We start from the raw sequence: 27,499 nt of genomic DNA on the forward strand, positions 1-27,499 counted from the left end.
GGTTTTCTGAAAATCGAGCCCACCCGAACTTAGGGGATCCGAGTAGGCTCGTGAGCCGGCCCCGGTACTTTCGCACGTCCTCAGATCTGAATCGAGACAAAACATCATTGTTGCGTTGTCGGATCTCGCAGGTTTTGGATTCCATAAATACCTCCCTCCCCAGGAGATCCAGCGCCATTGCTCATACAGAAACAGGGTTAGCAGTGTTCTTGTCACTCTCCAGTCTCCAGTAACATTGGTCAATGCCATTGCTCACACAGAAACAGGAAGGGTAGCAGTGTTCTTGTCACTCTCCAGTCTCCAGTGCCATTGCTCAGTGCCATTGCTCACACAGAAACAGGGGTAGCAGTGTTCTTGTCACACTCCAGTCTCCAGTAACATTGGTCAATGCCATTGCTCACACAGAAACAAGGGTAGCAGTGTTCTTGTCACTCTCCAGTCTCCAGTGACATTGATCAGTGCCATTGCTCACACAGAAACAGGGGTAGCAGTGTTCTTGTCACTCTCCAGTCTCCAGTGCCATTGCTCACACAGAAACAGGGGTATCAGTGTTCTTGTCACTCTCCAGTTTACAGTGACATTGATCAGTGCCATGGCTCACATAGAAACAGGGGTAGAAGTGTTCTTGTCACTCTTCAGTCTCCAGTGACATTGCTCAGTGCCATTGCTCATACAGAAACAGGAGGGGTAGCAGTGTTCTTGTCACTTGACAAAAATTGACTGGAAATGACTGGAAATTAATGTTATTGAGGTTAATAATAATGTAGAAACAAAAAAGAGCCAAATTATGTGATTTAATAAAAAAAAGAAAGCAAACAGGCATCTAAAACCAAAACCAAGACACGCAAGGGCCGTTTTGCCGAAACTGAATACACACACAAAGGCAGAACTAGGGCGCTGTGGGCCCCGCTGCAGGGAGGCGGGGTGGAGGAAACTGGGGCCCACAACCCTCTGCATCTGTTATGCAATGGGCCCCATTATCACCATTGACCCCGGTGCACTGTACCTGCCGTACCAATGGTAGTTCGCCACTGCACACACACACACACGCACACACGCACACACGGCTTATGTTTAAATTGCTAATAATTTCAGTTTTTAAAAGATTTCAAGTTTGAAGCAAAATTGTTGTTTAAAATGTCTTTTCTGCATACTTGCCAACTCTCCCGGAACGTACGGGAGACTCCCGCATTTTGTGGTAGTCTCCCGGACTCCCGAGAGAGTGTGGCAATCCCCCTGATCTGCCCAGAAGTGGGCAGAATACGGTTCAAACGCCGCGATTCACCGGGAATGACACGCTTTTCGGGGCCCCGCCCCCTACACGCCTACTTCCTGCTAGCAGCTCTCGGAAAAAAAAATATTAAATGTTGGCAAGTATGCTTTTTTGTTCATATCAGACATAACATACTTGATACCTGAGTGACTGAAAACACATCTGTTGTTCTAATACTGTAAATCATGGACCTTATGAGATTCGCTCATATATAAATACATAAAAGGAGGTCCTCTCTCCATTTAATTAAAAATGATGATAACTCAGGTAGCAGAAAGCACAGCATTCTTGTCATGGAACACGTGTGACAGAGATAGTGTGTGTGGAAGAACGACACAGTCTATACTGTGGTTGCCACGGAGACGCCGACTCCTTAGCTGTCCACCTGCTGTATCAGGACAGGCGGCTGTAATGTACAGTACAACAAAGGATGCAATTAATTATCCTTTGGAAGCAAAGTGCCTGACGCATTTTTGTTCTAATTTGTAAAACACTTCTAGAGACACTAATTATGAGAAACTATTAATAAACAGCTCTTTAATCCTTTCAGTGCTTTACGAGACAGCACCCTACAGGCTTCCAGCAATATCTGTAATGTTTCTTGGCTGGAAATGCATCATGTTACATATATAGATTTCCACATGATCTTAGTACAGCCGCGGAAGATAATCCCATCTGCCACGTCAGCCGTATCAGTGGGAAATTGGAGGAAAAGTGAACCAGGTCGCTACCCTCTTGTGAATTTAATTCTTGGAAAATTAGATGTGAGGCTAATGGAATGTGAGCCTATAGATATACTGCCTGAGAATTATTATAGAGAACAATGTATTCTGTTCACTATAATATGGAACTGAAAAAACACATTAATTAGTATATATATATATGTATATATATATATGTATATATATATATATATATATATATATATATATATATATATGTCAGAAATATTAAACTCTGTAACAGCAAGGACTGAAATGACTAAAAGGTGCAATAAGTGAACAGCGCTATATAATACGCAATATGGAGATATTGGTTCCTCTGCCATATTGGTTATTATATGGCGCCATTTAAACCACAATACTGGACATTCCGCAGAGAGAACTATATTTATCTCTATAAATTTGAACTTATTAATAAGAGTTGAAGCTGCATTTGATTTAACAAGAACTCTTCTTATATTAATTTATATGTCTAAGAGATGATATGGTCACATACTATTTCTTGGTAGTATACCATAGGGGCCACCGTCCATTGACTTTTCTGTGAATTATATATGTATAATGACATATTGCTCAACTCCGCAGGCAACTTCGGTCAGTTAGTATAGAACAGTAGCTGTTGCTTTTAATACATACCTACCAACTGTTCTGATTTTAGTAGGATAGTCCCAATTTTAGGGTCTGATCTGATGTCCCGCCCGGGTACATGTTTGTCCCGCGGGTGGGGATGTTGGGGGACAGGAGATAACTAATAGGCAGCCGCTTGGTGGGTGACCACGCCCCATTGTGTCATGGCCGCGCCCACTGTCCCACTCCCAGCAACTGCCATTGGGATCCGTCATTTCCCCTGGACACATCATTGATCCAGGCAGGGCCGTAACTAGGGGTGTGCGACAGGGGCGACCGCCCAGGGCGCAACACTGAAGGGGGGCGCAATTTAGGAATATTTTAGGTTAATTTGGTTAAAATTGAGGGCTAGGGGGGCGGCATTTGTCTTTCTCGCCCAGGGCGCTAGAATTCTAGGTTACGGCTCTGGATCCAGGAAGCCATGATCGAGAAGTTCAGAGGTCTCATGACCACCAAAATTACATCCCAACCCAGATTTAGGCGGAACAATCCCACTCTGAGCGAGCCGTCCTGCAGGTGAGAAATTTGACAGGTATGTCCCATTCACTGCTGCTCTGAATTGCAAAGCAGCAGTGAATGGTTGACACGCGCACTGGTGCGCACGGCAATGGCGGTGTTTGGAGGGGAGGAGAGTATGGGGCAGCCTGGCACTTCAAAAGTGCTAGGAATGGCCCCGGGGTGTGTGACCATGCCCCCACCATGATGTGACCACGCCCTCATTGTATCTTAGTCACGCCCCTAGGCCCAATGCCGGATACCCACATATTGGATGATATGCCAACAACGGCAACAATGGCTGCCATATTAAAGCAATGAGATAGACTTGTTAAGCTAAACATGAATTCTAAAATGAAATTCCCCTTAAAATGCAACTAAAAAAAAGAAGCTCAGAGGAGTGTGGGATTTTAGAGCAAACCATGAAATGAACATGATAAGAATACATTAGGACATTAGGTTCAGTGCAGGTCGTATATGTTATGAGTTCCAGCAATTATAATCAGTACCTGTTGTTAAAATCTTAAAGGGCTATTATGTGCGATTACTGCACTTCCAATAGGAGGTTATTTAAATCTGGGAGCAGAGCTGTCTCTGACAATGAACCTTAACGAGGTAACATACTTATTGTTAGTTACTGTAAACAAACTGCTGTACTCGTCATGTCAAGCTCTTCGTAACGGTCTGGATTGTGTTTTCATAGTTTACCAGACTACTTTTTATATATGACATTAAAATATATTATTCAAGACCCTATTTATCAACCTGAGGCAACAACGTAGATCTTCTATCACAGCGATAGAAGTTCTGTTATCAACGCAAATTATTATGAAGCTATGGCGGGAGCATCACTCAGCTGTCGGCTATACTGACTGGCAGTGGTAAGGATGGATTTACCGCTTAGCCAAGCAAGTGTTGTGGCTTATACGCATGTGTGACCCGGCTAGACCCTGCACTTGGGCTTTCAGTTCCACTTAGGAGAAAATATATGAAAAAAATATATTGAGAAAAATAGAATAAGTATTTTTAAATATTTTACTTATGAAAATGGTTTATATAAATAATAAAGCAAGTTTGCTTGTCATTCCCTACTATTACCATCCTCAGAAATATACAAACTCCATGCATGGTTCAGGATCAAACTGTGCCTCAATGAAAGATTATCTTTTAGTTATACTCGCCCACACTCTCAGATGTTAGGGAGATTCCAGAATTCTGGGTAGGTCTCCTGGACTCCCGGGAGAGCAGACCATTCTCCCGCATGCTGCCCACTTCCTAGTAAAGTGGACAGGATGGGGACTCCCATAATGCAATTTGCGGAAAATCGTGTCATTTTGACCTCGTCCCCTGCTGCAAAATGATGCCATTGTGTCATTGCTTAGTAGGCAGGACCAAAAAGGTGCAATTCGCAGGACCCCCCTGCCTCCCTCCGCATTCAAACTTAACCTCCCCTCCAGGATCTCAGAGGGGTAAAAGAGAAAGTCAACAAGTATACTTTTAGACTTCAGGAAACAATGCTCCAATGCCCAAATTCTCATCAAGTCATTAAACATATTTCTTAGTTTAACCAATCAACATTTCCTTGAAGAAAGCGTCTCCCAGACAGGAGATAACTGTCATTTTATTCAGCATAAATTGCTTTTTTTTAATTTTCTAAATCCAACATTAAATATATTCATGTATACATGTCTCCTGAACAAAAATTAGATCTGAGATTTCATTCCGCATGCAAGAGCAAAGCAAGGACTTAATGACTTATTTGTTTTCACCTTTTCAGGTTGTTTAATAATTCCCAAGCTGCAAATGCTTCTTGTACATTGAGCAATTTTTCTACTATAAAGAACATTAGGTTGTCAGAGAACAGTTGTTAGGAAATGACTCTAAACAAAGAAAACCAATGCTGAGATAATTAGAATGACTTAGAATGCAAAGCTGAAGATTCTTCAACTTACACTATGCTCTTGTACCTTTATCATAGCTTTAAAGAGATAGATCGATGATAGGCTGCTGCCTACAGTGCTGCCTGCCAACATAAGATACCTAACCTGCTTGTTTCTATCTCTGCTTGTGTGTCTTTAAGTGTACTTGGATAGATAGATTAGATAGATAGATAGATAGATAGTATATAGGTGATAGATAGATAGATAGATAGATAGATAGATAGATAGATAGATAGATAGATATATATGAAATAGATATATAGGTGAGAGACAGATAGATAGATAGATAGATAGATAGATAGATAGATAGATATGAGATAGATAGATAGATAGATAGATAGATAGATAGATATGAGATAGATGACTAGATAGAGAGATAGATAGATATGAGATAGATGACTAGATAGAGAGATAGATAGATAGATAGATAGATAGATAGATAGATAGATATGAGATAGATGACTAGATAGAGAGATAGATCGATAGATCGATCGATAGATAGATAGATAGATAGATATGAGATAGATGACTAGATAGAGAGATAGATAGATAGATAGATAGATAGATAGATATGAGATAGATGACTAGATAGATAGATAGCTATGAGATAAATAGATAGATATGAGATAGATGGACAGATAGATGATAGATGTGATATAGATAGATATATATGAGATAGATAGATATAGAGATAAATAAATATACAGACAGATAGATAGATAGATAGATAGATAGATAGATATATAGGTGAGAGATAGATAGATAGATAGATAGATAGATAGATAGATATAGAGATAAATAAATATACAGACAGATAGATAGATAGATAGATAGATAGATAGATAGATAGATAGATAGATAGATAGATAGATAAATATATAGGTGAGAGACAGACAGATATGAGGTAGATAGATAGATAGATAGATAGATAGATAGATAGATACATAGATAGATTTTGCTGATTGTCTTCCTGAATTTGTACATTTTTGCCACAATTTTAATTTTGTAAATTTTGAAAACTGTGAAATTGCAAAATTAAAATGATTAGATATAAAGTTAACTACGGTATATGCAACGGTCAATAATTAAATCCTGCAATACTACTCTATAGAAATGGTTACAATGCGTTGATGTTTTCACCTGTTGCGGCTCCGACCTACCCTTTGCCCTGGATCCCGTCTACTCTAAGCCTGGTCAACACTCCTGGAACATTGATGACGTTGACTGTTAGTCAGTACTGCACTAGGGCTGTAATTGTTCAGTGTACTTTAAGGGCATTGAAAACCGATGCTGGTTAGAGAATGCAAAAATCCTTATACTTCGTCCTCACTTTCACAGCCATTTATTAGCGCTTTTCAAACCTTCCCTGCAGCATAATGTACTATGTACTTCAATAAGTTCTCCCGTAGAACTTAATTGTATTTTTACCAAGCATTAAAGCTTATGAACGCTGTCAGACAACATTATAAATGACGTGAAACAAAATGAAGTAAACGCTTGTAAGAAAGTGTATGTGTGCGGGTCCATCTAGTTACATTACTGTTTGACGATCAGCATCAACACATGTATAACAGGCTTTGATAATGCATATGACACATATATGGACAGATCCGGTCTCTAGGCCCAAACTGAACCGAGCTAGGTCTTAGCTAACTTCAAATTTGATGACACTTAATGGCACCATTAGAGATTTTTATGTTCCATTGTACAGATCAAATTTCCCACGAGTAGATGGTTTGACCAGTGCAACTCTAGCACACCTACTTTTCACTCTTGGGAGATCCCTCTGCAAAATAGAAGTGCATCTAGGTTTGGGAGGAGATGAGAAGGTTTGTAAATGTGTCTGATCTACTGTCCATTTACACCATGAAAAAATGTAACTTTGTAAAAATTATTGAGCTGATCGTATCTAATGTCCACTTGCACGAGACCTGAGTTGGTGCAGAAATCAAGGCGTTTTAGAGTGGTAATGGTTGGGTGTCCTTCTGGAAAGTAAGGAACGCCTTTAAAAATATGCCCTCTGTAACTCTCTATTTCATTTCAATCATGTCACTCTGTAAAATTAAATGTAGTCTATGTACTGCTCCACAATACTGTGCAGTTGTCCCTACCGTGCAAGGAACACTCTCGGTTCACCCAATGGGCCGGGTAATGTTTCGCTCCTCTGCAAACACAGCCATCTAGTTTCACAAACCTGCGCACTTTGAGTGAAACCTAGGCGCACTAGCGCAAATCTTGTGTGCCGTCAATGACTAATAATACATACAAACTTTACACACAATCATTATCTAATCATTTTCTTTCATTCAAACAGCAGCACAGGAAATCATCATCATCATCATCATAATCACCATTTAGTTATATAGCGCCACTAATTCCGCAGAGCTGTACAGAGAACTTACTCACATCAGTCCCTGGCCCATTGGAGCTTACAATCTAAATTCCCTAACATACACACACACAGACCGAGAGAGACTAGGGTGAATTTTTAATAGCAGCCAATTAACCTACCAGTATGTTTTTGGAGTGTGGGAGGAAACCGGAGCACCCGGAGGAAACCCACGCAAACACGGGGAGAACATACAAACTCCCCACAGATAAGGCCATGGTCAGGAATCGAACTCATGACCCCAGTGCTGTGAGCCAGAAGTGCTAACCACTAGGCCACAACATGGTTCGTAACCACTGAGCCACCGTGCTGCCCATAATAAATAAGAGAATGCAAATAACTTTTCCCTTTTTCCCTAATTCCATTATCTAAAAGTGGTTTAAATAATTACTCAAAGTGCACAAGGCTAAAGATTTATAATGGCAGCATTGATAGGAAGCACAAGGCTCCCAGTTCTACAGCCCGTCCTCATCGTGTCACCACACTACACTTTCTTGATGTTATCGAACCAGACTCAGGAACTCTGAGGCTCTGGGAAATAATTAACAAAGAGCCGAAACTACGATCCATCAGCTCTGTCTATTCAAGAGCGCAGAGGATCCTTAAATCCATTACAGGCATAATGAGGAAAATATAAATAGATATCCTGTACCTCTTTCAATGATCTGTGACGAAAAAAAGATATTTTCAATATCGCTCGTGACACAGCCAAACAAAAATCTTCAGCGGAGAACAATTAGAAGCCTTACTGAATTTATTGTGTAATAGTCATTTCGAGTTTATCCACTTCAGTGTGTAAAATCTCTCTTAATGGGGAACAAGTCTAGAATTACACACCGACAAGTTAGTGCAGATATATATATATATATATATATATATATATATATATATATATATATATATATTCAAATCACTTATCTCACACTGCTTGCTTCTTATATTGCCTTATGACACAAGCATAAAAGCGCTCAACTGCTTTTTGCAATAATAATCCATGGATTTTTAATAATCTGGGGCCTGATTCATTAAGGATCTTAACTTGAGAAACTTCTTATTTCAGTCTCCTGGACAAAACCATGTTACAATGCAAGGGGTGCAAATTAGTATTTTGTTTAGCACATAAGTTAAATACTGTCTGTTTTTTCACGTATCACACAAATATCAACTTTAAATTTCAGTGTACGAATAAGCTATCAAGTATTTGTGTGCTACATGAAAAAACAGTCAGTATTTAACTTATGTGCAAAACAAAATCCTAATTTGCACCCCTTGCATTGTAACATGGTTTTGTCCGGAGACTGAAATAAGAAGTTTCTCAAGTTAAGATCCTTAATGAATCAGGCCTCTTATTTGGATTTCGAGCATGTAAGTTTATCCAGCAATATATCTTCATTTATCTTTAACATGCATTTATCTATGCTGAATAGAATGAAAGGTAGTTTAAGATGCCTTTATATTTCTAAATTCTCAATGGGACAGCGTGTCGTAGTGTTTGTTGACATCTGCAGCCAAAGATCATAGCACACAATCGCCAAATTTGAGTGGGGGGTCTTGGTAATCATATGTAGGGTCCGGCATCACTGCACATGCTTAGGACCTCATCCATGCTCAGAAAAGCAGAGTGGGGGGTCTGTAATCAGCTGGATTAGCAGCGAACAGCCCCCGGTGCCGCCAGGCCCCATAGCAGCTGCATGTGCCTCACCAGCCGTAGTCAGTAGCCCCTTAAAGGGCAGACCACATAGGCAGTGGGAGTGGAAGTATCACTGTCTTCTATCACAGAATGGGAATTAGACAAACTGCGTGTGTTGTGCAGGGGCGGACCTAGACTTTATGTTTAGGGGGAGCGATTTTGCATAATCACGCCCCTCCTTTACTCTGATTGGCTGGCCCGCGTGTAGCCCCGCCTTCCACTCGCGATTGGCCCTGCCGCCTCCCGTTTTGATCGGCAGCTGGGACCTATTTTAAAGGTAGGCTTTCTGCTGCTGGGGGGGGGGGGGCGAATGGATCCGCCACTGGTGTTGTGTAAGTTGAAAATCAGAAGCCACGATGGCAAGAATAGGAAACGACTTCCGAGCCGATAAAAAAATGTGAATGGTTAACACCAGTGTAGCATTAACATACCTCCCAACATTTAGAATCCTGAAAACGGGACAAAGTAAACCCCGCCCTGTTCAGCAAAACCTCGCCCAAAAACAGGCAACTTATTATAACGCTCCACCCACTTTTTGTTACACGCCTCCCCATTCACCAAAACCAGGACAGTTGGGGGTTATGCCTTTAATAGTTAAAGGCTCCACCTCTCAGAATGGCCTGTAGACCAGTGTTTCTCAAATCCAGTCCTCAGGACCCACTAACAGTGCAGGATTGCCGGGTAACCAGTGAAATAATTATACCACCTGCTACACTGTGTCAGTCAGTAATGAATACACCTGTGCTCCAGCAAGGAGATATGGAAAACATGTACTGCTAGGGGGTCCTGAGGACTGGAGTTGAGAAACACTGCTGTAGACCATTTTATTTTATTAATACAGACATGGCTGTAATAGTGCACTGTAATAATTAACTCAACGTTCCTGATTGCTGAGATTGAAAATGCAATCATAGCTGACCGTCCCCTTGTTTCACATACACCGTACTGATTATTTGCTTAGATGTTGCCTGATTTGTTTCCACTAACTGACTCTTTAGCTCCTTCTTATTACTGTATCTGGTTCCATCTGTGCTCTTCAGAGACATCTGTTTCATTTCCCTACTGATAAAAAGGAATTGTCACAAGTGTAAAGAGTTAAAAGTCAATGCACAAAACCAATAACCTTCTCACGGAGGCAGGCCGAAAGGTAGGACCGCTAGTCCACGCTGTTAAATCGGGCACTGTAAAATGTTTCTCTGCTACGCAGCCATCGGATGACTGTGATATTCTCCTCAGTGTGCACGGAGTGAGCAGTCTGGTCACATAGCAGAGAATCTTATAATCATTCCGCTCACTTGTCAGAAATGAAATAGATCATTATGGATTTCCACTGAGGAATGATCCGCCTGCAAAGTAGTGGGAATTAATTTCTTGAAAAATAATCAATATTCATAACAACTTTTTGCAAATGGTTAATGATTTAACAAGATGGAAAGTGGATCTGGCTGGAAGAGGCCGAGACAATGCTGCCTGTGGCCACTTATATCTTGCGTTGGAGACTGGTGTCATGGAACTGCCGAGTCATTCTGTAATTTAAAGGGCGCATATTTTCTTAGGCACAGATATAGTTCTACAAAATATAATTATTGTTGCACTTATCATTTTTATAGCTACGAAAAAAAAGGTAGAAGAAGGCAGCAATATATTCTATTGCAGTATGGAGATTTGAATTTAAATTAATTCCATATATCTTGTTGCCTCACCCATCCTGCTGCCTAAGACAGCTGCCTTAGCTTGTCTCCGCACAAGTTCACTCATGACAGTTATAGTTTATTAAATCCAATCATCATTAAATAAATATTTCGGTCCGTACTGCTCAGTTTGCAGAGAAGAACAATATACAATGGAAGTATTTAAGCAGAAAAGCGTTTAGAAAATGTCCTTCCCATGAAATACGAAGGAACAACCAACTTCTGATACTTGGAACTCTGCTGCAACTCTAAATCAAACCTATCCTAAGCCGGTTGCCCATTAGCGTTAGCTAATCAGCTCTTGCAATTGAGGTCGGAGGTGAGAATACCGCAGGAAGCGTGCACTGTGCTGCTCCCAACGAGTGGGTATGGTGTCATTAGAACCAACAGGTTCCATCCCTATAACTGTTTACATGCCTTTACTAGCATTAAAAACCGTTAGTAAAAGTATTATATTTAACGTCAATAGGTATGGAGCCTCATGGGAACACATATGAAAACTGTTGCACATGAAAATTGTGTTGCAAGCAGTAGGAACCAATCAGATTCTGTTATTTTCTGGTACCGTTTAGCAGATGTCTGATTGGATACTATCATCATCACCATTTATCTATATAGCGCCACTAATTCCACAGCGCTGTACAGAGAACAAACTCACATTAGTCCCTGCCCCATTGGGGCTTACTATCTAAATTCCTTAACACACACACACACACACACACACACACACACAGACAGAGACACAGACTAGGGTCAATTTGTTAGCAGCCAATTAACTTACAAGTATGTTTTTGGAGTGTAGGAGGAAACCGTAGCACCCGGAGGAAACCCACGCAAACACAAGGAGAACATACAAACTCCTCACAGATAAGGTCATGGTCGGGAATTGAGCTCATGACCCCAGTGCTGTAAGGCAGAAGTGCTAACCACTTAGCCACCGTGCTGCCCCATGCATTACAGCATCTTTTTGTCCTGAGCACCAATTGCCGTAAATGTTAAAGCTTTTGATCTGCACAATTTCATTATAGGTAACATTTTGCCACTTGCCACAAACTGTTTTAAAAGTCCATAGCCCAGCGCTGGCTATCACTACTAACGAGCGATACACTTTCCCACCACTAATCTACGGAGTCAGTTAATAGATATATACTGTGCTATTCTGAGCCACTCAATGAATGACTGAATAAATCTGTGACATCATTAGGTTTGGCTGCTGAGATTTACATGCGGGAATGCTTTTTAAATCTAAAATAAATTCTAAAATGATTACAGGTGTAACGTTATGGAGAGATGCTTATTGTAGCTGAAGCAAGATTCTAACGATTCTCCTTTAGATTGAGCTCATGTATTAGTGCTACAATGTAAAGCAGGTCTGCTCTGCTCTCCCTATTTCTTTGGAACAATGTCATGAAGAACACTTGACATCTGTTACAAAAAAACGCACTCCAATCCTGAGCTGTGTTGTATGCTGTGAGCCAACATTTGCAGTCTGGTCAGTGGAACGGACAGTAGGATAAGTCTAAAAGACTTAAATAAAAGGAAATCGTTCACACTAATCACATAGAATGATGAGAGGTCAGGAAGGATAAACCCAACTACCATCTGTATTAAAAAAAACTCTTCTCCTCCACGATTTCCTCTAAAATAATAATAAACATATTCAAGAAATCATTAAGAATTGTAGCAACGTATAACTTATGTAATGATGGTAAGTGGGATATAATAAAAAAAAAATGATTATTGGACCGTTGGATAAACAACTAACTAGGGGCCTGATTCATTAAGGATCTTAACTTAAGAAACTTCTCATTTCAGTCTCCTGGAAAAAAACATGTTACAATGCAAGGGGTGCAAATTAGTATTCTGTTTTGCACATAAGTTAAATACTGACTGTTTTTTCATGTAGCACACAAATATCAACTTTAAATTTCAGTGTACAAATAAGCTATCAAGTATTTGTGTGCTACATGAAAAAACAGTCAGTATTTAACTTATGTGCAAAACAGAAAACTAATTTGCACCCCTTGCATTGTTACATGGTTTTGTCCAGGAGACTGAAATGAGAAGTTTCTTAAGTTAAGATCCTTAATGAATCAGGCCCTAGAACTGTATATATAGTATGTATGTATGTATGCATATATTGTACAGTATAAACAGCAGCTAAATGACCACATACATGTACAGGCAGCAGGCTAATTGCCTTAACACAGATCCCATTGTTACAATTTGGGGCTGATTTAAATTGAATGCAAGACCATTTGCGCCGTGTAAAAATCTTAAGATAAATGCAACTTAAAATATAGCTGAAGGAAAGTGAATGAACGCATTTTGCATTGACCTAAAGGTAAAAAATGTACGTTTATCTCTAACTCAAGCCCAGAGTGTCTGCGTTTTTTTAAATTCTGTGGCGGAAAAATACATTAAATTGTATTTTAATGACGTGTAATACTTGTGGCCATGCCATAGAACACACCTAGAACACTTAAGGCTAGATTTACTAAGCTACGGGTTTGAAAAAGTGGTGATGTTGCCTATAGCAACCAATCAGATTCTAGCTGTCATTTATTTAGTACATTCTACAAAATGACAGCTAGAATCTGATTGGTTGCTATAGGCAACATCCCCACTTTTTCAAACCCTCAGCTTAGTAAATCTAGCCCTTGGTGTTCCTTTAGAACTGTGCAATAAATTGCATTATGACAAGATATCAATTGCTTTTTTTTTCTTTAAAGCCCATTTTCTATTTTGATGCCTGAACTTACAGAGTAATTTAAGATTATAACCATCTGACACAAAGTTAAATGCTATCCCCAGAGAGTACTCCGTGGGAGGCTTCACATACAAAGGAACAGTTCTCCCGCAGTTTACTTTACATAACAAAATGCAAGATGCATCAGCCTGTCAGAAATTCAACTTTATTCCATTTGGAAACTTAATGCTATTCATGTAAACCATTCAGTCATCATCAACACCCCAAGTTAAATGATTTAAAGAGACACTAAGCCTAAAATATAAGTTGATTCAATGGAAAACATCTTTACAAGATACACACGTCTCTGAAGACGGACGCAAGTTGTACATATATGCAACTATTAGTTTTGCACTAAGACGTATCTTTATGGTACACAAATACAACTCCACTGCATAAATCCCTTCATTGGCTCCCTAACTATTTCAGAATTTAGTTCAATCTCCTTACCCTTACTGATACTTCTCCCCTGTACATCGCTGACCTTTTCTCGAGGTACATAACAACCCGCCCACTCCTCTCCGCCTCTGACCTCCACCTCAACTCACCTCTCATTACCTCCTCCCATGCTCGTCTCCAAGACTTCTGCCGTGCTGCCCCATTCTTTGAAGCTCCCTACCCTACCTCACTCGACTCTCCCTCAATCTTCAGTCCTTCAAACGTTCACTCAATAATCCCCTTTTCAAGCTCGCCTATCCTACCACCTCCTGACCATTCTATCCATTATCTTCTCTTCCTCGTCTGCCATCTCCATTATCTCCCAGCTAGTCCTACTGTGTCTCACCACCCCTCCCTCTGGAATGTAAGCTCTGACGGGCAGGGTCCTCTCTACCTATTGTCCCACGTCTGTCTACTGTCCGTCTCCCTCGTATGTCCTGTCATGCCTTTTGCTGCACTCTGTGTGAGTCCCCATAGCATTGGGCAGGACGGTGGCTCAGTGGTTAGCACTTCTGCCTAACAGCGCTGGGGTCATGAGTTCAATTCCTGACCATGGCCTTATCTGTGTGGAGTTTGTATGTTCTCCCCATGTTTGCGTGGGTTTCCTCCGGGTGCTCCGGTTTTCTCCCACACTCTAAAAACATACTGGTAGGTTAATTGGCTGCTATCAAAATTGACCATAGTCTCTCTCTCTCTCTCTCTCTCTCTGTGTGTGTTAGGGAATTTAGACTCCAAAGGGGCAGGGACTGATGTGAGTTCTCTGTACAGCGCTGCGTAATCAGTTGCGCTATATAAATAAATGGTGATGATGATAGCATTACTTATACCCATCTGTATATTACCTTGTCTATTTGTTACTTGTCTCTGTATCCGGCGGTGCAGAATCTGTGGCGCCTTATAAATAAATAATAATAATAACAACAACTATAAATCAGGGGGTAAATGTATCAATATGCGGGTTCTTCAACACCCGCGTGTTCAGCCTCTTCCGCGATTAAATTTCAAGCGTCGCTGCATTGTAAAGGGAAGTTAACCCTTTACAATGCAGCGCCGCTTGAAATTTAATCGCGGAAGAGGCTGAACACTCGGGTGTTGAAGAACCCGCATATTGATACATTTACCCCCAGGTCTTATTAGTGTATAGTTTCCAATTACCATTACACAATGAGGTTTTTCACAGAATATAGCATATATACTTAGAATTGAAAAAATTAATTAATAGGAATTTGTGTGGCTTGGAGATTTTGAAACAGTTGGTGATTCTGATAGTGGTTTGTGCTTAATTAATAATAAATGAACTGATATGAGTGCAGGAGAAAATAAATATCACATTTGCAGATTGCTTCACTAGCGCGTTTTGCCATTTCAGTGCAAAGTTTTCTTGCTTTGATAGCTAGATTACAATGTAACATTGAGGTAGTGAAGAACTCTGGTATAAGCCAACGGCAGTATTGGCAATCATTTTGACTGCTGTACCTGTGTCATTGTTACAGTTCCTGCATGATCTCTATTGTCAAAAAGGAGGAACAGAGGATGGACTTAGTTTGCAGTATATTGCAGTAAAATGTTAATCTGTGGCAACCCCTCACTCCAACATACTTGTGTGTGTATATAGCACAGCGTCCTTGTATTGAAAATTAGAAGTGGAGGTATGGAAATGTAAATGAATGGAATGTGATAGTATTACAATGAAGGCATTCGGAGAAGTGGCGGTTTGGCATACCCACATATACACCCCTACTGACTACAAGAGAATGGTGAAGAAGGACATGGCAGACACTAGGGGGTAAATGTATTAAGCTGAGAGTTTTCTGGTGGGTTTGAAAAACCAATCAGATTCTAGCTATCATATATTTAGTACAGTCTTCAAAATGAAAGCTAGAATCTGATTGGTTGCTATGGGCAACATCTCCAGTTTTCAAACCCGCCGGAAAACTATCAGCTTGATACATTTACCCCCTAAGGTTGGAGAGTTAGAGATATAACAGTATCTGGTTGAAGCCACTATCAGTGATATTGACCCTGCTCTGAGGAATCCCTCACTGTGTCATAAAGATCACACTCCACATATTTACAGAAATGATCCACCTAAAATGTATATCCACCATTCATGACACCTGAAAACACACATTTACTAGAATGTGTGTAAACTGACATTATAAAGGGTTACGTCTTTATAACACCAGCCTAAAACATAAGTTAAAACTGGTGTTAGTTTAAGTGAAGCCATAAGCTAAAGGCAATTAAAATATTATGTTTAGAGGAATTGTTTAAAGTCTAATTAGATCACTCGTGAGGAAGGTGAAGATGACTTTAACAGTTGGTTGGGACATGATGCCATACGCAGAAGAAATGATGTTACAAAGACTGGGAGGATACAGTGTAGCTGTTCATGGTAAACTATTTTCCAGCAAAGGTAATCCTTACATAGCAAAGCCATCTCCTAAATGGATCTATTCTTTGCAGTCCAAGGGGCTTATTTACTAAACTGCGGGTTTGAAAAAGTGGAGATGTTGCCTATAACAACCAATCAGATTGGAGCTTTAATTTATTTAGTACATTCTACAAAATGACAGCTAGAATCTGATTGGTTGCTATAGGCAACATCTCCACTTTTTCAAACCCACAGTTTAGTAAATATACCCCCAGAAGTTGCAGTTGTATATGCTGATCATGAGGAAACTCCTGAATTTCTGGGAGTCCTTCTGCACTCCCGTGAGAGTAGGCAACTATGCTCTAACATCATGACCAGCTGAGTATACTAAACGGAGGGGGTGCTTAGTTACGTCATGGGCGCGTTCTCGTGGCCCCGCCCCCTCTTTTTATTGGTCCAGAGTACTGATTTCCGTTTTGGGGGTGGGGCTAATGACACGATTATTCGAGCCCCGCCCCCACACACCCACCTGTACCCCGGACCTACCGGGAAACATCTTGCCCATGTTGGCAAGTATGTGTTAGAGAAAGTGAAGCTGCTGTTTTTGCTGCAAGTAGAGTAACTATTGAAGAAGAAAAAAACAGTGCAACTGAGATTGCTGTTAGCTCCTGCTAATACAGATGGAGGGTTGTTTATTGCAGTGACCTGTACGTCATAATACTGAATGTTGTTTTGCAATTGACTGAAATGTCCCTAGATACTAACAGCTAAACTAATTAGAGCTCTGTCACAAGAAATTATGAATTGCCCACTTAATCCTTAGTTCTGTTGCCATATATCTGGCAAAATGGAAAATACTTCCTTTAACAGTCATTGCAAGATGCATTTTATCTCATGAATGTGGAAGTAATAAATCGATATTTTAGACTCATTTACATAATTTCCAAACCTCAAAACTATGTCGTATATACTAATAGACCGAGGTGTATAAAAGTGGAGATGTTGCCTATAGCAACCATCAGAAAGGAAAAGGGGGTAAACCAATCCGCTCAAAGGTAAAGACAAACCTCAATTATATGTGATTAAATATGGCATATAATATGAGGGGGTGCTCTCGTAACTAGACGAGTCTAGACATGAAAAAGATACAGTTGATAGTAGATATCAGCTGAATAAAGTAGTATGCAAGGCACTCCTGTCTTGAAAAATTGTCACTATAAAATCAACTTTATTAGTAATTTATTGTTAAAAAAACTTAGCTAAATACCCAAATGTCATATAGATTGGCGAATTTTAAAATGTAGAAGTGAAAAGATTGAAATAAAGTGTTTAAAGAATTAAAAATGACCTATAGGGAGACACGGTTATCCTTATTAAGTATTAGGTTCGTATTAGAATTTAATACGTAAGAACTGATGTATTCTCTATTCACATTCTTTATTTGTATAAGGACCCCTAATAATTGACAGTCTTTGTAACATCATTTCTTCTGCGTATGGCATCATGTCCCAACCAACTGTTAAAGTCATCTTCACCTTCCTCACGAGTGATCTAATTAGACTTTAAACAATTCCTCTAAACATAATATTTTAAGTTTTTTAACAATAAATGCCTATAGCAACCAATCAGATTGTAGCTAACATTTATTTAGTACTTTCTACAAAATGACAGCTACAATCTGGTTGCTATAGGCAACATCTCCACTTTTCCAAACCCGCAGTTTAGTAAATATACCCTCAAGACAAATTGCAACAAGTAAGGAATGTCAAAAGATGTCTGTGCTGCATACATTGCTGCTAATAGGATATTTTGTTTACTAGATAAAGTTAGTGACTTTACTTAGTGAGGATGTGGGATGATATTTCACAGAAATATGGCAGTGCACACAAAGCAAATTCTGATTAATAATCTGTTGGGTTACTTCTCTGTACATTACAAAATAATTATATACAATCTATTTGCTCTTGAAATGGGTCATGACATATACAGGAGGAATTCTACAAAAGTGGAGTAAGAAAAACTGGAATTAAATTTTGCTTAAAATGGTTTTAAATGAACCCATTCTATTAAAAATAAATCTATTTTTTTCTTTCCAGATAAGCCCCACAAACATAAAAAATATGTTTTTATGATTTTATTTAATCCAATTTTAAAAGTTTTTTAACTGCACTTTCTCCACATTTCTTGAAAAACCCTGAGATAGTGTTGGAGGTTGTATAAATATTGTACTTTTATTAAAACACCTAAAAATATCCAATGTAAAGGTTTCCATTTTTAACCTATGTGAGATAGTTGTAACATACCTTAATTCAGTATGTTTATTGACAGAAAGTCTGGTTTGCATAGAAAATATACTTCCACCGTAATCACAAACAATCAATCTAACCTGCAAATATCTCTTATACAACTGTATATTATGTATATTGCTATTTAACTGAGCTTTTCTAATGAAAAATACCATGAAAGTATTAACATTGATGAAGACAATTTAAACAGTGATGTTTAGACCAGATAAAGCAAATATTCCAATATCTTGACATTTTAGTGATGCTAATTTATTTACATCATATCACCCATAACATCTAGCTGTGATAATTCTGCATGTTTCTCAAAAGTTCCTTATTAGTATATTCACTACATTGTTTTATTCATTACAAACTGCAAATCTCCCAACTGTCCCAATTTAGGTGGGGCAGTGCCGATTTGGGGGCTTTGTCCCGCTGCCCCAACGGGTGGGCCAGAATGTTGGGAGGTATCTCCCGTTCACCCAGTGGTGAATGGATGTCATCGGTGTGCACTGAATAGGGATTCGGAGGGGAGGGACTTATTATGCAGACTAATGCTACAAAATTGCTAGCCCCGCCCTTGGGGTGTGGCCATACTCCCATCGTGATTTGGCCATGCTTCCTGACCCGACACTGCAAAGTCGGGAGCTATGAATTGCTCACACTACATGGCTTAGTTTGCAGCTAATTACAGAGAATTCCCTTATACATTTACTATATAATCCTATTTACAGGTAAACAGCATCCTGTGATTTTGTTTTTCTGTTTCTGACATGACAATTTCAATAAAACACTATATTTTATGGTTTTCTTTTTGTACTAAAGCTTTCCCTGGGATGGAGATGCAATTATTTTCTCTCCAGTTTTCCTCCATAAATCTCCGCAGTGATTCACTTTCATGTGAGTTGCAAACAAAGGCTGATTGTTGTATTGCGCGTTAACCGAGAGTCTACAAATCTTGCCAGCATCAGACAAACTTCTGATCAATGTATGAAGAGCCGATGTATAATGCAAGAGGACAATCTCTGATTTACTGAGCATCTCTCTATATCTGTCAATATGTGGTACATGTGATAATACTAATCATATAACAGAAGATTACATAACATCAATATAACAAGACGAGGCAGTCACAAACTATGATGGTTACACATACTTATTTCTTATTACCATTGATTTCAGGCAACAGTGCAGACAGGTAATATAATAATATATAATGATAATGATAATATTCCCCCAATAATTATTCTTTAATCCACATCAGTCATCTACAAAGGTGAGACAGCCATTTTGTGAGCTGACTCAATATGCCTGTAAATGTAACCTATCAATTCACTAGTGCCCAGTGACATCACTAACAATGTAACCTATCAATTCACTAGTGCCCAGTGACATCACTAACAATGTAACCTATCAATTCACTAGTGACCAGTGACATCACTGAGAAAACAACCTATCAATTCACTAGTGTATAGTGACATCATTGATAATGTAACCTATCAATTCACTAGTGCCCAGTGACATCACTGATAATATAGCCTATTAATTCACTAGTGACCAGTGACATCACTGAGAATGTAACTTATCAATTCACTAGTGACCAGTGACATCACTGAGAATGTAACCTATCAATTCACTAGTGACCAGTGACATCACTGAGAATGTAACTTATCAATTTACTAGTGACCAGTGACATCACTGAGAATGCAACCTATCAATTCACTAGTGACCAGTGACATCACTGAGAATGTAACCTATCAATTCACTAGTGACCAGTGACATCACTGAGAATGTAACTTATCAATTTACTAGTGACCAGTGACATCACTGAGAATGCAACCTATCAATTCACTAGTGACCAGTGACATCACTGAGAATATAACCTATCAATTCACTAGTGCCCAGTGACATCACTGACAATGTAACCTATCAATTCACTAGTGACCAGTGACATCACTGAGAATATAGTCTATTAATTTACTAGGAACCAGTGAGATCACTGATAATACAACCTATCAATTCACTGGGAACAAATGAGCATCCATGGTCAAGTGAATTATCTGTCTGTCCATATTTTTATTAAAGTTTAAATATCTGGTTCAAAAGTGCAGGATTTCTACAAATTCTTTAACAAGACTGCCAAGCTATGTTTTTTATTTACTATAATAGATTTAATTATAGACAGTTTATTTAGTGGATGTGCACAATCAAATGTCACGATCCAATAAAGATATACAGAGAAGTGTGAAGATACTGTCCTACGTGGTACTGTGGTCCATATGCAGGGCGGTCAAGAGGAAGCTTGAGAAACAGTGGAAAGCCGGAACTGGTAATGCAGCCACAGGGGTGTGTGACCTTGCAGACCAGAAGAAATGTAGAAGCTGGCTGCCATTGGTCTATCCAGTGACCCCCACTCTGCACTTCATCAGGGCGATGGGGTATATAAGATGGGTCAGGAACCATGGTTCTTCCTACTGGTCTGCACCCTGGGCAGTCTGCTCATCCACCCCTATGCTCTGAACATACTGGCTTATGCTGCACTCTGGCAGTGGAGGTAACAGTGCCGTTTCAGGACCACATGCCATTGTCTACATTCATTTTGTATGCCCAATAAACATTATTCATACTTCAAGTTTTCATCATCATCATTAATTTTTATTTGTAGGAAGCAACCGATTTTGCAGCGCCGAACAAACCACAATAGGAAATAAAACATGAGCACGAAACAACATGAGCAATTACATTAAAATCCCACAAGGTTCAACTTAATAATCTAACATAGATAAAGGAGGTTGCGGAGAGCAGCCAGGTGCGGACTCTGTGTCCATAAGCTCTCTTGCCTGCCACATGTAACTGCATATTTCCCAACTGTACCGATTTAGGCGGGACAGTCCCGGTTTGAGGGCATTGTACCGTCATCCCGATTGGGACAGCTTTTTCTGATCATTGGGAAAGTTGGGGGAGATTCTGTAAACTGCTGATCTGCATGACAGAGCAATGTGAACGGGTGTCATTAGCATTGGTGCGCAGGGCAATGATGGGGTTTGGAGGGGTGGGGAAGACAGAATGGAGCCCAGGGCTTCAAAAGGCTCACCACACCCACATCACGCGTGGCCACGCCCCCATCCCGCTGTCGAGAAGACCAACGTTGGGACTGTCTCTATATCCACATCACTTGTAATATGCACAAATGTCACCGCAGCCTTTTGACAATGAAGCTTTTGCAATTTCGTCCCCTAAATTCTTCTCTGCTGCCGGTTGTAGATTCGGGGCCACCAGATCCAAAATGTGTATTCCCTAAAGAGATTGCACTGAAAGGACCAGGGTTACCTTGTCTCTGTACCTTGCCACATGGATGGCACATTGTAGTCACAAAACACCATGCAATACATTTTAACTTAAACATTTATCCTTTCAAAGAGCAATAAATACAAGAGACAGGAAGAGGGGTCACGGATACAGAACAATATCATTTATTTTATTTTTGAACATCACTAAATCTGCTTTCATTTCTTGTGTACATTATGCTCCACATTCCCTGGCCACGGTTCTGGATTGGAGCCTATTGACTAAAGGCAGAAACACCTATTGATCTTGTCTGATCTGCTTGTATTGAAGGCATAGGCTCCACTTACTTACACAATGGCATTATTCAATATGAAAACTGTCCACGGGAGAATATATAATACACACAGCTAATCGTAAAAACAGGAAGAGCTTACAAGTTTGCAGAAGCAAATGTTTCTCATTTTGGAGACTCCCCACCCCACCCCCAAAAAATAAAATACATAGAAATAAAATAGAAGTGACAAATACTGATCTAACGAATACTAATAATAATAGCAGTAATAAAAATTAATATTAATATGTATATAGCATGTATTATTTTATAAACCTTTGTATATAATATCTGTATAAACTGCAAATTCTTATGCAATTGCTTATAATCAGTGAGTTCTATTATCATCACTTTAATTGCAGATAATGGCTAAAATCCCAATGTTAGTTAATCTGACAATGCTTATAGGATATCTGGTGCAGGGTTATCTACATGAGATTCAAGGGACCTTATTACTGAATGTAGGTAGCACAGTAGTTTCCTCTTCTTGGAAGTGGCAGACATCTGGGGGTAAATGTATCAAGCTGAGAGTTTTCCCCGGCGGGTTTGAAAAACCAATCAGATTCTAGCTATCATTTATTTAGTACAATCTACAAAATGATAGCTAGAATCTGATTGGTTGATATAGGCAACATCTCCAGTTTTCAAACGTGCCGGAAAACTCTCAGCTTTATACATTTACCCCCTGGTCTTGTCCTATATTTTCCATGGAATGCCCTTTGCACATTCCAAGGGCACTTTACATGGGAATGCGCATCAACCAATGTACAAGAGTGACCATGCAAAAAATGCAATTTTGTCTTATTGGCTAAGAGACTTAAACGGATATATATGATGTCCTACAAATGTATAGTTATGTCCTGACTAAGTATGTAACTATGTGATTATTAATTTATATTGTCATTGGTAACAACTATTAGGGGTATATTTACTAAACTGCGGGTTTGAAAAAGTGGAGATGTTGCCTATAGCAACCAATCAGATTCTAGCTGTCATTTTGCAGAATGTACTAAATAAATGACAGCTAGAATCTGATTGGTTGCTATAGGCAACAACTCCACTTTTTCAAACTCGCAGCTTAGTAAATCTAGCCCTCAGTCTTCTTTCTCACAGCAACATTACTTCTCATCAGTCATTGAACCATTGCAGAGACTGGGACCTGCTCCTGACCTCAGGATTGGGACTGATCAGAATATATTAGCCTAATTAATGAAATTTAAGGTTTTTCCTCCCACTTCACAGAAATGAAGTGAATGTGATCCCACCAATGTAATAATCCTTATATTTTTCTATATAAAGATATAATAATCTTTAAATCTGTATATTATCCAATATAATAAATCAATCTATACTTTTCTGAGAGCAATAATAATATAGTCAAGGATATTGCTGCCTAGCAACGATGGTTGGAAAAACAATAAATCTGATATGTAATATACACAACTATCAACCAAAGTATACAGCTTTACCCACTGGTTACTTCATGTTGTAAGTAGGGATGTGCACCGGCGACTTTTGAGGTCTCGTGTTTTGTGTTTTGGATCCGGATTTTCGTTATTTTTGAGGTTCGGATTTGTCTCGCAAAACACTTGACGAAAGGTCTCGGTTCGGATTTAAGGTATTGGATTCGGATTTTTTTTGAAAAAAACATAAAAAGTTTAAAAATCAAGTTTTTGGGCTTATTTTCACTCCTAGGCTATTATTAACCTCAATAACATTCAATAACAAGCATTTCCACTAATTTACAGTGTATTCTGAACACCTCACAATATAGTTATTAGTCCAAAACGTTGCAACAAGGTATCTTTCTGGACTGCGTAGAGGAGTGGGTCACCACAATATCTTAAAAACCCTGAACTTTTATGATTCGCACCAATAATTGTACCTGGACTGCGTAGAGGAGTGGGTCACCACAATATATTAAAAACCCTGAACTTTTATGATTCGCACCAATAATTGTACCTGGACTGCGTAGAGGAGTGGGTCACCACAATATATATTAAAAACCCTGAACTTTTATGAATCGCACCAATAATTGTACCTGGACTGCGTAGAGGAGTGGGTCACCACAATATCTTAAAAACCCTGAACTTTTATGATTCGCACCAATAATTGTACCTGGACTGCGTAGAGGAGTGGGTCACCACAATATATATTAAAAACCCTGAACTTTTATGAATCGCACCAATAATTGTACCTGGACTGCGTAGAGGAGTGGGTCACCACAATATCTTAAAAACCCTGAACTTTTATGATTCGCACCAATAATTGTACCTGGACTGCGTAGAGGAGTGGGTCACCACAATATATATTAAAAACCCTGAACTTTTATGAATCGCACCAATAAATGTACCTGGACTGCGTAGAGGAGTGGGTCACCACAATATATATTAAAAACCCTGAACTTTTATGAATCGCACCAATAAATGTACCTGGACTGCGTAGAGGAGTGGGTCACCACAATATATTAAAAACCCTGAACTTTTATGATTCGCACCAATAATTGTACCTGGACTGCGTAGAGGAGTGGGTCACCACAATATATTAAAAACCCTGAACTTTTATGATTCGCACCAATAATTGTACCTGGACTGCGTAGAGGAGTGGGTCACCACAATATCTTAAAAACCCTGAACTTTTATGATTCGCACCAATAATTGTACCTGGACTGCGTAGAGGAGTGGGTCACCACAATATATTAAAAACCCTGAACTTTTATGATTCGCACCAATAATTGTACCTGGACTGCGTAGAGGAGTGGGTCACCACAATATCTTAAAAACCCTGAACTTTTATGATTCGCACCAATAATTGTACCTGGACTGCGTAGAGGAGTGGGTCACCACAATATCTTAAAAACCCTGAACTTTTATGATTCGCACCAATAATTGTACCTGGACTGCGTAGAGGAGTGGGCACTGGGCACCACAATAAAATATATAAAAAACCTTCAACAGATCTGCATTACACTACACATACGGCTGCTCCTCCATCCTCTCCATCATATACATGTTGGAGTTTTAGCGTGTGACAACCTCTTGTTTTTGATAATGTCAGTGCATTTTGAATATTTTTCAATTTGCCCCACACCACTGAATGTACTTTATCTATGATACGCAATACGCATCTATCTATCTTGACTGCGTAGTGTGGTGGCCCCGGTACACAATTTGGTACCGAGGCCACAATATAATTAAAAAACCCTCCACGTGTCTGAATTCCACCAAACAAGTATCTGGACTGCATAGTGGGGTGGCCCCGGTACCCAATTTGATACCGGGGCCACAATACCTCCTCCAAACATGGTACAGACAATTCGTCATTGAGAGACCCCAGACAGACAGGGTCGAAGTGTTATTGTTTGACTTTGTAAACCCAAAAAAATGTCCCTGTTGCACATAGTCGTGCAATGAAGACTGACTTTTTCATTTAAAGGCACGATCTTTAAAGTGTAGTGTTTGTAAGTCTAAGTCATATTATACTTTTGGTAAAATTGGTTTATTTTGTTCCTCTTTATGGTAATTAATTAGTAATAGAAGTAAAGTAGGAAATAGAATTAAAGTATGAAATAGAATTAAAGTAGGAAATAGAGTGGTATAGAGTTGTAGTGTGGTATAGATAGAGTGGTCCACACAATATAATAATAAAACCCTCAACTGGTCTGAATTCCACCAAACAAGTATCTTGACTGCGTAGTGGGGTGGCCCCGGTACACAATTTGGTACCGAGGCCACAATATAATTAAAAAACCCTCCACGTGTCTGAATTCCACCAAACAAGTATCTGGACTGCATAGTGGGGTGGCCCCGGTACCCAATTTGATACCGGGGCCACAATACCTCCTCCAAACATGGTACAGACAATTCGTCATTGAGAGACCCCAGACAGACAGGGTCGAAGTGTTATTGTTTGACTTTGTAAACCCAAAAAAATGTCCCTGTTGCACATAGTCGTGCAATGAAGACTGACTTTTTCATTTAAAGGCACGATCTTTAAAGTGTCAGAAAGAGAGAGAAGACACAGGAGAGGAGAGTTGTAGCTGGGGACCTGGGGTGGAAGCTCCCAGGCTCCCCCAGCATTGCCTGGAAGTCTGAGCGTGGTGACTGAGCCAGGGCAAGGAATGTGTGCCCTGGATGAGGGGGAGAACTCCATGCCACTATAGTGAACCCAAGAGAGAGGGGGACACTGCACATGGAAGAGGCCCTGGAGTGAGGGCTGCTACAAGAGGCATGGTAGTTGTAGTGTCAGATCCTGAGGCTGAGAGTACACAGAGTGACGTGTCAGAGCACAGGAGACATTATCCCCGCAGAGGAGGGATGAGCTGCAGTTGAGAGGTACACAGAGTGTGTCAGAGCTGCATGGAGGAGAGGCTGCCTGCCTATTAGCATCCATGCATGTGCCCCTGCAGAAAGGGTGATCTGCAGTGAGTATGGAGTGCAAGAGACATGTAAATTATGTTATTTAACATCTGGATAACATTAAGAACTGTGCAGGAGGAGTGATAAGATATTTGCAACCATATTCGTATTTCTCATTAATAACTGTGCTGGAGAGAGTAAGGAGATGTATATATTCTGCAACCATTATGATTATCGTGCTGGAGGAAGAGTGTAAATAAAAGTTCAGTTTGTTATAGAGATGGTCTGGCGCCCAAATTATTGTGACTTCTATTACACTGCACCAAAGTGACATTACCTGTGTCCCACTAACTACAAAGAAACACCTGCATGTGCAGGGACCCCCTGATCATTTACACCCATGCCCATCAGCTAGCCAGGGCTTGAGAAGGAGGTGCACTGTGTACCCTTTGCACCCCACACTACACACAGTGACAGGGGGTTACATAATGAGGCCACAATATAATTAAAAAATTGGGCATCAACTGTCACCGTTGTTTAATATCTGATACACCTAAATATGGACTGCACAGTGGAGTGTCCCCGGTAGTAAATTTGGTGCCGGGGCCACAATACCTCCTCCAACTTCCAAGTGTAGTGTTTATAAAGACACACAGCATCGAAGTGTTATTATTAGTTGACTTTCTTAACCCTAAAATTGTCCCTGTTGCAAATATTCGTGCAATGGACAGTTACTTTTCTATTGAAAGACTCAAGCTTTCAAGTGTAGTGTTTATAAAATATAAACAACAATACAGTAGTTTTAGAGCACGTCAATACCTCTTGTTTTAAATTATGACACGGCATTTT

The 27,499-nt window shown here is 39.7% G+C and overlaps 1 protein-coding gene and 1 long non-coding RNA gene across 23 annotated transcripts in view; one reads left to right on the forward strand and one right to left on the reverse strand.

The window, feature by feature from the left end:
• CADPS (calcium dependent secretion activator) overlaps positions 1-27,499 on the reverse strand; it is a 395,853-nt gene that overhangs the window by 351,362 nt on the left and 16,992 nt on the right. The window lies entirely within an intron of this gene.
• LOC142100180 (uncharacterized) lies at positions 26,315-26,929 on the forward strand. Its single transcript, XR_012678754.1, has 2 exons — positions 26,315-26,790; positions 26,847-26,929. It is a non-coding gene; the product is annotated as an uncharacterized LOC142100180 (long non-coding RNA).

This window comes from Mixophyes fleayi, chromosome 8 (genome assembly GCF_038048845.1).
Source record: "Mixophyes fleayi isolate aMixFle1 chromosome 8, aMixFle1.hap1, whole genome shotgun sequence".
In the NCBI taxonomy this organism is placed as follows: domain Eukaryota; kingdom Metazoa; phylum Chordata; class Amphibia; order Anura; family Limnodynastidae; genus Mixophyes; species Mixophyes fleayi.